Here is a 12828-nt window from a genome sequence, read left to right as displayed (position 1 = left end):
ATAACAGCTCAGGCCTAGGTAAGAACTGGCTCTGTGCTTGCCTCAGCACACATATACTGAACTGGCTCTGAGACTTCTCAAGCAAGAATGCAGAATCTTTGTGTAGCTGTTAAAAATTCAGTTTAACCTGGCATCAACCCCTTCTCAAACTCATGTTTTCCCTCAACCCACCTTTCCAACCGTTTTCTTTTAACGATGCCTCGCTTATCTTAGTCAACCAGGCTCAGTTATTTTTCATTTATTCTTTTTAATCCCTACACAAAATTAAGTGGAACTATCAATTCTATCTCTACTAAGCTTGCACTTCTGTCTCTTTTGTTCCTTTCCTGTTCCCCCCATAGAATTTTTTATTTTACTATTATTGTCATTTCTTGGACTACTGCAGTAATTTCCTAACTGGTATTCACTTTTTTTTTTCAGTTTCTCTCCTTTCCCCCAAGCCACCATACAAACACTGACCAAAAAAAAAAAAAAAAAAAGCTTTCTAAGCTTGTATCTGATCAAATCATGTTTTGCCTAAAAGAGGTCAATAGCTCTTTGTTAGTTATGGGTTAAGTGTGAGCTCCTTAGGCTGTCTCCTCATTATGGCATATGTCACATTGTAGTTCTACCTTCTCTATTCCATATATACCTGCAGCACACTAAAATGGGATTTCGTGGTGTTTCCCAAGCATGACCTGCCTTTCTCCCCTGCTCCCCCTTCCTTGTGCAGTCTCTGTCAATTGTCCTCCCCTCTTCTTCCATCATCTCAACTTATTAAAATCTCATCCAGTTGTTAAGGTACAGCTCAAATGTTGCTTGCTTCATGCTACTTTCTACAATTCCCTCAATGCAGCACCATGTCTGTTTCCTGTTTGTAGGCGTATTAATTTCCTAGGGTTCCCATAAGAAATTATCCCAAACATGGTGGCTTAACACAGCAGAAGTTTATTGTCTCACTGTTTTGGAGACTTTAAGTCTGAAATCAAGGGGTTGTCAGGGCCACGCCCTCTCTCTCACGGTCTAAGAGGGGATCCTTCCTTGCCACTTCCTAACTTCTGGTGGTTGCTGGCAATTTTGGTGTTCCTTGGCTTGTGGACACGTCCTCCAATCATCCATGAATCATCCATCATCCGTCAATCACTATTTCTCTGTGTGTTTTTATATTGTCTTCCTTCTATGCATGTGTCTACATCTCTTTTCTTTGAGGACACCAGTCATATTGGTTTAGGGTCTACCCTATCCCAGTATAACCTTATCTTAACTTGTTTACATCTTCAAAGAGCTTATATCCAAATAAGGTCATATTCACAGGCATCAGGAATTAATGCTTCAACATATCTTTTTGGGGACACAATGTAACCAACAACAGTAAGGGTATGTTAGTTCTCATTCTTGGGTTAGTCTTGACTTTGGAGATGCAATGAAGATGCATGCTTTAGACAGGAAACCAGAGTGAGCTCTGTGTAGCTCAGAGCTCTTTAAGCCCAAAGTGTTTTCTAGTTGCATTCTGATGCACAAGGTCGCAGAGTTTGACCTACTCCAAGTCACTGCATTAGAGAGCCAGTTGGCACCCTGTCTAGACTCCAGCAGTCTTCACCCACCTTCCTCATCAAGGGGTCTTCAGGTCTGTGGGTATCTAATTAGAACTTGATCTCTCTCTCTTAAGGCTAAATCGCAAAACCCTCATTTCTGCCTTGTCAGCCAATTTGTCTTCCTTTTCTCTTAGCAACAATATTTTTGTACCAAAATATTGCATGTTTGTGTTCTGTGTTCACTTCAGGTATTGTTCCAGAAACATTTCTCTGGCCATGATGGAAGTGGAAGTATGCAGAGCTCCAGAGAGCACTTGAGGGTATTCAGAGCAGGGGACCCAGGAGGAGGTGTGGCATGTCACAAACATACTCCTTGGATGTACAGTCCAGGAAAACTGCCTCCTTTAGTATCTTGGCTTTTATCCTGACTCAGATTCACATTTTGAAAGAAAAACAAACTAGATGCACAGTTAGGTGGGTCTTGGATATCAGAAAGAATTTATTGTCAGTATTCTTTGTTGTCCATCTTCAAGAACTATTTGTATACCCCTTCTTACTTTTGAAAACTTGCTGAATAAGACCTAGAATTCTCTTCCTACTACAAAAATGCACAGTTTTATCCTTACATATTCTAGAAAAATTACACAGAAATTGGGGTATAATCATACACAAGTACATGGAAACATTCCAGTAGAAAATGAAAACGTATGCCTGATGAAAACAGCAGGGAACATGTCACTTCTTTATAATAGAAAATTGTTGCAAATAACTAAAAATTGGCTTTCACAAGTGTAAACAATGTACAAGTTCTGTTAAAATCAATGGCTTGCATTTTTTTTTCCTGTTCAGTGACAGTTTAACATCAGTTTAAGTTAACTTCCTGCCTATGACAAAAAGAGGAGTCACTTTATTCTGAACTAAGTATTTCCAGTCTCCTCTTTTTGGTACGAATCATTAATATTAAAGTTGCTGTTGACAAAATAAAAGCAGAACCAGGAATGGAATACATTGAAGAAAATGCTATGTTGCACGCATGATGTGGAATACTTAAATAGATGAAATAAAGCTGCTCTTTTGCAAAAAGCTATTCTTCTGTGAAGCTTAGTGCCAGGAAAAGATCAATGTCCTCTATTTTTAGTTGTCTCCATTTTGTGCCTCTAGGGAACAAAGATGCTACACAAGTCTTAATAAAGTGAGATAGTAGACCCAATGTAGCCGTTTCCGTTTTCTTTTGCACCTCTCCCAGGCAAAATGCCCAAATAAAGACGGCTGACTTTCATATATTTGGGGAGGGTAGATGACCTTTTCGTAACTATCAGTTGGCTATTCAGAGTTATAGAGACCCCAGATGTAGCTAATGACCTTTATAAAGAAGGACCGGGGAAGACAAAAAGAAAAAAAAAAAAAAAAGAGGTAGTGTGGCTGTTATACTTTTTCTCAGTAGAAGAAACATAACATAACTAGGTTTTGCAAGGATAGTCAAATTCATTATGGGTTCACTAGCAATTCTGTTCTTTTGGAAAAATGGATGATGATGGAGTTAGTTGGGATGAAAGAAGTTCTTTTGAATTCTTAGTTTGAATTCAGCAGCCTGAATTCAGTGCTAGCTTCAGGACTGGAATTCTGTGATCAATCATTTTCATTCGTCCTCTTCTGGGACTTAAATTTTACTCTCAGATTTAGTTAAAAGGTACCAGTATTAATACTATCAAAGGGACTTGAAAATTACTTTGGAGTTTTGGGATCTAATTTAACTGAGAGATAATGGGATCCAAGACTAAAATCTAAGTGAAACTGAACTTTTTATGAGGCATGAGTTCATTTGAAATCCTTTCCTCTTGATTTTCCTGAAAATTAAGGCACCAAAATTAAGTAGAAGAGATCACAGGTGATTCTCTTGTCACGTTCTTTGATAGAACCTTTGGATTTAAAAAAACTTGTTGTTTCCTAATACCCTTGTGTGGTAGATGCTGGCAATATGTTGCCCAAACCTCCTGTCTTTAGGACAAGAGCACTCATTTCCCCAGTTGCTGTGAATGTGGGCAACTGACAATGCTCAGCTGAGTCTGTGGGACTTGCCCTTGGTTGAAGTGGGGCACCTTGGCCAAGGTTTCCCCCATCCTGGTAGGGAGGGCAACCCACATACAAAGGTTGGTCCATGTGGGATTATAAAGGCTGTTTCTTCCCAGCACAGGATAACCACAAAGGGACATTCTAGCTCCAGAAATTCTTGTGGAATTTTAGCTGAGGCTTTTGTTGAGATTGCTACAAAGTTCATCTTCTTCCTCTGCCCAGCCCTGCCCTTTTCACTCCCCTACAGGTACTGATCCTGAAAGCACATCTCAATAAATCCTTCCCCACCCACCCCCCATCCCTCTAACTCTGTACCTCAGAGTGTTCTTCCTGGAGACCTGATCTGTGGTATCTTCTAAGATTGAATAGCTTCATGCTGCGTATGGGAAGGATCAATGTATACTTTCCCCAAATGAGTCTTGAGGTAAGTTTATATCAGCATCATCCTTTAAAATGGTGTCAAGTTCCTACTTGTTAATTTAATACATTATAGAAAGATACCACCTTTAGGGATTATCTTTTGCAGTTTGGTGCCTTAAGGTGTGATACCCTTATCACTTACATAGACTAGTGTTGAAAAGAGAGAAATTATAAAAAGGCCATTAACTAAAAGAGTAAACACACAAGCAAAGGAGAGAAAAAGAACTCAACAGCTTGTCTTATATATAGGAATTCACTTTACTTTTCTACTAAAAATAAAAAAAATATTCTAATCTCTATTGCCTTATCTAGACAAATTTCGCTGTTCATCGCTTAGTGACTGGGAACTTCAACACTTAATAAACACTGATACGTTTTTTAAATCTCCACAGAATCTTGATTTTATTCATATAGACAGAACTGGTTTGATGGGATCCAGACTCACATTTGCATAGCCAAAATTGTGTGGTGGGGATGCTAGTTTTGATATTCAAGATAAAACATTATGTGGAACTAACACCACAAAAGTGGAAAAGAGAGGTGTTTCAAAACAAAAATTCCTACTCCCTTTCTTCTGTGCATAATTATGCAAATAAAATGATAATCATGGACGGTCCCTTTTATTTTGACCCAGTGCACACTAGCAGTGTGCAATGAAGAATTGAGGCAATTATCTGCACGATCAAAGCAATAGATTATTCTTATCTTTAAAAGACAAATTATCATGATTATCAGTATACTTGTTTCAATTATACAGATTACTCTGTTGATGGAGATCAGGTCAAAAGAATTTTTTTCTTATGTTTTGATTTCCCCACAATCAGAAAAATAGAGAAATGCTATTTCCATTACTGTGATTCACCACAGCACAAGATCAGGTCAGGGAGAAGAAAGAACAATTGTTGGAAAAATACCTAATGTGGACATAAATTCAATGTGTTTAATTAGATGAATTCAGCAACTCACCTTTCTCTCACAAGTACACTTAACATTGCTCTTTCAAGGGGATTTTCCTCATTGGTTTGTATATCTGCTCCTGACTCTTGTCATTTGAAAGAAAAAGTTTTCCTAAACAAACCTCCCCAAATCATGTTTCTCTGGCCACTCCTCTGTCTCTGTTAAAGTTAAATATATATTATGTGTATTGTTATTATTATTTTCATTCCTAAGTATTTAAAAATATATTTGTTGCTATTACAAGAGAAAACTTTTCCTTCATTATCAATTGTTGCTATTTATCTGGGACATATAAGAATACTATTAATATTTGTATGTGTATTTTTATCTGGCTACTTTATCTGGCTATTTATTAAACCCTTCCATTAGTTTCACAAAATTTACACTTCTCTTTTTCCCCCTTTTTAAAATACTATTTCTCATGGATCACCACTATTGACTTCAATGGTTTTTATGATAATGATTCTGAAAATGTATAAGCTTATAACTCAGGATTAGCTCTTTTATCACTATAAACCTAAAGCAATTTAACAAATTAAATACATACTTCTCTTCAGAAAACCAGTAACTTAAAACTAATGTGATGTGGGATTTTTTTTGGCTGAAATTAAATTGTTGTTGACAGAATGAACATGTATTTCTAAGGTACAGATTTTATTGATATCAAAAACCTGTACTGCTGTTTGCCATGTGATGACAGTAGGCCACAGTTTTAAAAAGTTTTATTATGGTGACCTATTCTTGGACATTGGGTTTTGTCTTTTCTTCTTTGTTTACAAAAAAAGGTAAAAGGAATAAAGGGAGTAATACTATTCAGGACTTAGATAGTAAATGTACTCTGGTTTAAAATAATAAATCAAATAATTCAATAAGATGTGCATATACAAATAATCTGACTTATCGAATGTATTTCCTTCAACTAGATAAAGTACTTGAGTCAATAGAAAGTAGTAGATACCTGTCATCTCTCTGGGACTTAGGATCCTATAAATAAACCCTGAAGTAGAGGGATCAGTGAGAAGCTAGGTTTGTTTAATGGACAGGTACGTGTGTGTGTGTGTGTGTGTGTGTGTGTGTCTTGTTCACAGTATAAGACTGTTGTTGCTGGCATTAATTATATCTTCATTATGATGATGTTTTATGTCTCTACCTTTAATGGGAAAGATGGGGAACCAAGTCACCAAGCCACAACTCAGGAAGGGAAATATGTCTGGAGTCATTAAGGATCTCCTATTCTGAGACCCGGAGGGGACGTTTTAGGATAGGTCAGTTGGTGATATTACTATTTCTTTCTTTTGTTCACATACTCAATATATACACCCCCCCCCACTTTTTTTTTAAGCACCTGGTGTGAGACTACTTAACTCATAATTAAGTTAAAGCATGTGAGTAGGCTATGGATAACCAAAATAGTTGCAAAAATACTGCATTTAGCCCACAGAAGTCATTCAGCAGCATATGGTACCAGGAGTGGAGTGGGCTATTATAGAATTATCATAGCCTAGGGTGAAATGTCTTTAGGACTTCTCTTGTTAGTGTATTGTACTTGTAGCTGACTTCCACGTAATTCAAGATCCTAGTTTGAGAATCACTGGAACTGTTTCAAACTGCTTCAGTACAAATGTGTTTTTGGATTCCAGGATTAGGTATATTCATTTATGCAGTCAATATTTAGTCCCCACTATGGCTAGGCTAAGAATGGCTTCTAAATGTTGGGGATATAGCAGGGAAGAAAACAAAGTGTCATACCTAATGGAGTTGATAGTGTAGGTAATAAACAAGGAGAACAATATATGTAATATAATTTCAGACAGTGGTAAGTGGTATGAAGAAAATAATACAGAATGAACACCGGAAACTCATGTAACACTGTATATTAGCCATACTAGAATTAAGATAAGATAAGATAAAATAAAATAAAATAAAAGAATAAAATAAAATAATATAAAATAAAATAATATAGGATGAGAGTAGAGAATGACAAAAATGGTGGTTATTATAGTTAAGAGAGATCTTTTTGAGGGTATTGTCTGCTAGCCTTAGTTTTGGGGTAAAGTATGAAAGTTCAGCTTTCTCAAGGTTTTCAGTAGTCATATAGAAAGAATGGAGTGATGTATCAGGACCTGGTAGACATTTAATAAGGGAAATACCTGAACTCTTTTTATGGCTTAAGTTTTATACCTTCTCTATGTGACTCCTTAACTAATGGATGAAGAATATAAACCCTGGGGTGCCTGGGTGGCTCTGTTGGTTAAGCATCTGACTTAGGTCATGACTCAGGTCCTGATCTCATGGTTCATGAGATCAAGCCCCATGTCGGGCTCTATGCTGACAGTTCAGAGCCTGAAGCCTGCTCCAGATTCTGTTTCTCCCTCTCTCTCTGCCTCTCCCCTGCTCATGCTCTGTCTCTCTCAAAAAATAAATAAACATTAAAAAAAATTAAAAAAAAAAAGCATCTCTGGTGATCCTTATCAAAAAAAAGAAAAAGAAAAATGTAAACCCTGACGATGACTTGATTATATGCTGTGATAGTAACAGAATTAATATTGGAACAGAGATTCTGAATTTCTTGTGTACTCTGTTGAATCACACTTTGTCCTCTTTATTCTTCTCTTTTGCATTAAGACCATTAAAGTAGTCAATGTCTTTTCTTCTTCTTTCAAATTAAATGATTTTTTCTCCTATCTTCTCTCAACTTTTCTCTGGGCCATTGTAGAGTGGATGTGGTGCACTGAAATGTGCTGGGCCTTAGGAGTTCCCACCTTTCAGTGTGCTCTCTCATGAAGAACGCTGGGTCAGGAAGACCCTTGGGATAAGGATACGGCAGATCCTTATCTGTCCTCAAGTTAGGAGATGTTTTACTTCTACATCTACCAAAAGGTAGATCAGAGTTATGAAGTTAGTTTCAATTTTCAAAGCAATGTCTGCCTGAAACTCACATATTATATGAGTACGGGATATTGTCACATAAAATCAAAGTTTCTACAAAATTGCATTTTATAATGGTGCTATAACTTATGATATGGGATTTTTGAGATTCATGGTTTCGAATTCTGTACTGTGCAGCATGAACACATGGATTCAAATGTACCAGGCGGTTCTCATTCCTTTCTAGATTTCCTTCCTCCCCTTAAATCTCAGCACTGCCTTTTCAATACTGATTAGCAGACATCAAATCTCTTGTATCACCTTTTAGTTTGGTCATCACCAATACCTGTCATGGTTATGAATTTTTTATTTTCCAGGACTTCTAGAAAATATTTCCTATAAACAGACAGGATCTTCAGTGTGTTAATGTACTGTCATAATTGCTCCCTTTTCCTTTTAGAGAGAAGAGGGTGAAATTGGGCAGTAGAGGAGAATGATAAAATCTCCCTTTAATCTTATTCTCATCTGTTTTTTAAAATGTGTTAATTAAAGGGCAGTATAATACTCATTTAAAGAGAATTGCAAAAGATGTAGTTTTTAAAGTCCATTAATAGAAATGATGCATCTTGGTATTGGATCCTTTTGTGATGTGATTGGGGATGGGGTAGGTAAGGGGAATAATACAGTAAGAGTTGGAAATCTGAGTCAAGCTTTAGAATATAAATATTTTTCTCAACACTATCTTAGAGTCTTAGGTTACTCTTTCTGGTAATGATGGTGCAGCCTGTATTAGACTAATTCTTCTGCAGTTAGCAATTGAACACTGAATAAAATATGAAAAATAGCTATTTAAAGGCATGGGGGAGCAAAAATCATTGTTGGGGAATTTTAATAATTCTCTTTTGATAATTGTTAGACCAACTAGACAAAAATGAATAAGAATAGAAAAGATATAAAAAATTATTAATCAGCATGATCTAATTGATAATTCATTGGATACTTTACCCAACAGTGGCAAGATATTTATTCTTTTCAAAAGGGCATGGAATAGTCACCAAGAGAAACCATGTGCTGGACCATAAAATAAATCTCAATGAATCTCAAAAGATTGAAATTTTATAGAGTATATTTTCTGACCACAGTGGATTAATTTAGAAATCAATCGCATTAAGGTATTTGGGACACTCCCCCACGCCCCTCCATTATTTCAAAATAAAATAGCTCCTTTTAGGTAACCCATGAATCAAAGAAGAAATCACAAGAGAAAATAGAAAATATTTAAAAGTGAACAACTATGAAAATACAATATATCAAAATTTGTGTGATGTGGTTAAAAAATGCCCAGAGAGAGATTTATAGCTTTAAATGCTTGTATTAGAGAAGAAGAAATAAGTTTCTACCTTATGAAGCTATAAAAATAATAGAAAGTGAAACTTGAAGTAAATAGAAAGAAAAATAAGATTAAAATAAAATTAACTAAATCAAAAGTTGGACCATTGAAAAGATTAAGAAAATAAACTTCTAGTAAAACCCATCTAGAAAAAAAGGGAGAAAGAACAAAATAATCAATATCAGGAATGAAAAAAGGGGATATCACTACAGACATTTCATACCCCAAAAGGATACTATGATAATATGCAAATAGTTTATTTTAGTGGAGTACAATCTCCTGTAACTTTCTGAGAATGATGCATAAAGGGTAATTTGTTTTTTGAAAACTTACATATTTTAAATCATATTCATGATTATTGATACTTTGGATATGGAATTCCTTAATTGAACACAATTTCCCATCGTATTTAAAAGCATTGCTTCATTTTCTTTTAGCTTTTGTTACTATTAAAATTCAATGCTATTCTGATCCTGAACTTTTCTATATGATTTCTTCTAATCTGGAAGCTATTAGGATCTGGAAGCTATTGGAGAACTAAAGTTACAAAATAATACTCCTTCGCACCAAATGTAGTCTTTCAGTTTGAAAATCAATTATTCCTTCCTTCCTTCCTTCCTTCCCTTTCTCTCCCCCTCTCTTCCTTCCTTCCTTCCTTCTTTTCCTCTCTCTCTCCCGCCCCTCCCTCCCTCCCTCCCTCCCTCCCTTCCTTCCTTCCTTCCTTCCTTCCTTCCTTCCTTCCTTCCTTCCTTCCTTCCTTCCTTCCTTGTTTATTTATTCATTTTGAGAGAGAGAGAGCAGGAAGGGGCAGGGAGAGAGAGAATCCCAAGCAGTCTCCACACCGTTAGCACAGAGCTCCACACGGAGCTCAATCTCACAAACTGTGAAGTCATGACCTGAGCGAAAATCAAAAGTTGAACACTTAACTGACTGAGCCACCCAGGTGCCCTAAAAACCAATTTTCTAAATTCTTGGAAATTATCTAATTTTTTTGAAAGGTTTTTTTCCTGTTTGCATTGTGGATAACTCCTAGTGGTCTACTTCCTATTCATGTTTTCCTTTTCAAACTTTATGAAAGAAATAAACTAAGAAGAATTATCTTTCAGCTTTTTTGTTAAAATTAAAATTTTAATGCTAAAAAAATTTTAACAATGCTTTATTATTCTCCGAATTTTACTTTTGAAATACATAGAATGTCCTCACATTGCTTTATGACTGCTATTCGTCTTTTCTCTGAGATTATTCATAATAAATGACTTCTTACTCTCTTTGTATTGTTTCTCTTTCCTGAGTTCCATTTTATTTATTTTTTTTTATGAAATTTATTGTCAAATTGGTTTCCATACAACACCCAGTGCTCATCCCAAAAGGTGCCCTCCTCAATACCCATCACCCACCCTCTCCTCCCTCCCACCCCCCATCAACCCTCAGTTTGCTCTCAGTTCTCAACAGTCTCTTATGCTTTGGCTCTCTCCCACTCTAACCTCTTTTTTTTTTTTTTCCTTCCCCTCCCCCATGGGTTCCTGTTCAGTTTCTCAGGATCCACATAAGAGTGAAACCATATGGTATCTGTCTTTCTCTGTATGGCTTATTTCACTTAGCATCACACTCTCCAGTTCCATCCACATTGCTACAAAAGGCCATATTTCATTTTTTCTCATTGCCACGTAGTATTCCATAGTGTATATAAACCACAATTTCTTTATCCATTCATCAGTTGATGGACATTTAGGCTCTTTCCATAATTTGGCTATTGTTGAGAGCGCTGCTATGAACATTGGGGTACAAGTGCCCCTATGCATCAGTACTCCTGTGTCCCTTGGATAAATTCCTAGCAGTGCTATTGCTGGGTCATAGGGTAGGTCTATTTTCAATTTTCTGAGGAACCTCCACACTGCTTTCCGGAGCGGCTGCACCAATTTGCATTCCCACCAACAGTGCAAGAGGGTTCCCGTTTCTCCACATCCTCTCCAGCATCTAGAGTCTCCTGATTTGTTCATTTTGGCCACTCTGACTGGCATGAGGTGATATCTGAGTGTGGTTTTGATTTGTATTTCCCTGATAAGGAGCGACGCTGAACATCTTTTCACGTGCCTGTTGGCCATCCGGATGTCTTCTTTAGAGAAGTGTCTATTCATGTTTTCTGCCCATTTCTTCACTGGGTTGTTTGCTTTTCGGGTGTGGAGTTTGGTGAGCTCTTTATAGATTTTGGAGACTAGCCCTTTGTCCGATATGTCATTTGCAAATATCTTTTCCCATTCCGTTGGTTGCCTTTTAGTTTTGTTGGTTGTTTCCTTTGCTGTGCAGAAGCTTTTTATCTTCATAAGGTCCCAGTCATTCACTTTTGCTTTTAATTCCCTTGCCTTTGGGGATGTGTCGAGTAAGAGATTGCTACGGCTGAGGTCAGAGAGGTCTTTTCCTGCTTTCTCCTCTAAGGTTTTGATGGTTTCCTGTCTCACATTCAGGTCCTTTATCCATTTTGAGTTTATTTTTGTGAATGGTGTGAGAAAGTGGTCTAGTTTCAACCTTCTGCATGTTGCTGTCCAGTTGTCCCAGCACCATTTGTTAAAGAGACTGTCCTTTTTCCATTGGATGTTCTTTCCTGCTTTGTCAAAGATGAGTTGGCCATACGTTTGTGGGTCTAGTTCTGGGGTTTCTATTCTATTCCATTGGTCTATGTGTCTGTTTTTGTGCCAATACCATGCTGTCTTGATGATGACAGCTTTGTAGTAGAGGCTAAAGTCTGGGATTGTGATGCCTCCTGCTTTGGTCTTCTTCTTCAAAATTCCTTTGGCTATTCGGGGCCTTTTGTGGTTCCATATGAATTTTAGGATTGCTTGTTCTAGTTTCGAGAAGAATGCTGGTGCAATTTTGATTGGGATTGCATTGAATGTGTAGATAGCTTTGGGTAGTATTGACATTTTGACAATATTTATTCTTCCAATCCATGAGCAGGGAATGTCTTTCCATTTCTTTAAATCTTCTTCAATTACCTTCATAAACTTTCTATAGTTTTCAGCATACAGATCCTTTACATCTTTGGTTAGATTTATTCCTAGGTATTTTATGCTTCTTGGTGCAATTGTGAATGGGATCAGTTTCTTAATTTGTCTTTCTGTTGCTTCATTGTTAGTGTATAAGAATGCAACTGATTTCTGTACATTGATTTTGTATCCTGCAACTTTGCTGAATTCATGTATCAGTTCTAGCAGACTTTTGGTGGAGTCTATCGGATTTTCCATGTATAATATCATGTCATCTGCAAAAAGCGAAAGCTTGACTTCATCTTTGCCAATTTTGATGCCTTTGATTTCCTTTTGTTGTCTGATTTCTGATGCTAGAACTTCCAGCACTATGTTAAACAACAGCGGTGAGAGTGGGCATCCCTGTCGTGTTCCTGATCTCAGGGAAAAAGCTCTCAGTTTTTCCCCGTTGAGGATGATGTTAGCTGTGGGCTTTTCATAAATGGCTTTTATGATCTTTAAGTATGTTCCTTCTATCCCGACTTTCTCAAGGGTTTTTATTAAGAAAGGGTGCTGGATTTTGTCAAAGGCCTTTTCTGCATCGATTGACAGGATCATATGGTTTTTCTCTTTTTTTTTGTTA

Source organism: Herpailurus yagouaroundi, unplaced genomic scaffold (assembly GCF_014898765.1).
Source record: "Herpailurus yagouaroundi ecotype Mexico unplaced genomic scaffold, PumYag 141, whole genome shotgun sequence".
In the NCBI taxonomy this organism is placed as follows: Eukaryota; Metazoa; Chordata; class Mammalia; order Carnivora; family Felidae; genus Herpailurus; species Herpailurus yagouaroundi.
The sequence above is the reverse complement of the archived record's forward strand: the minus strand, read 5'-3'. Positions refer to the sequence as shown.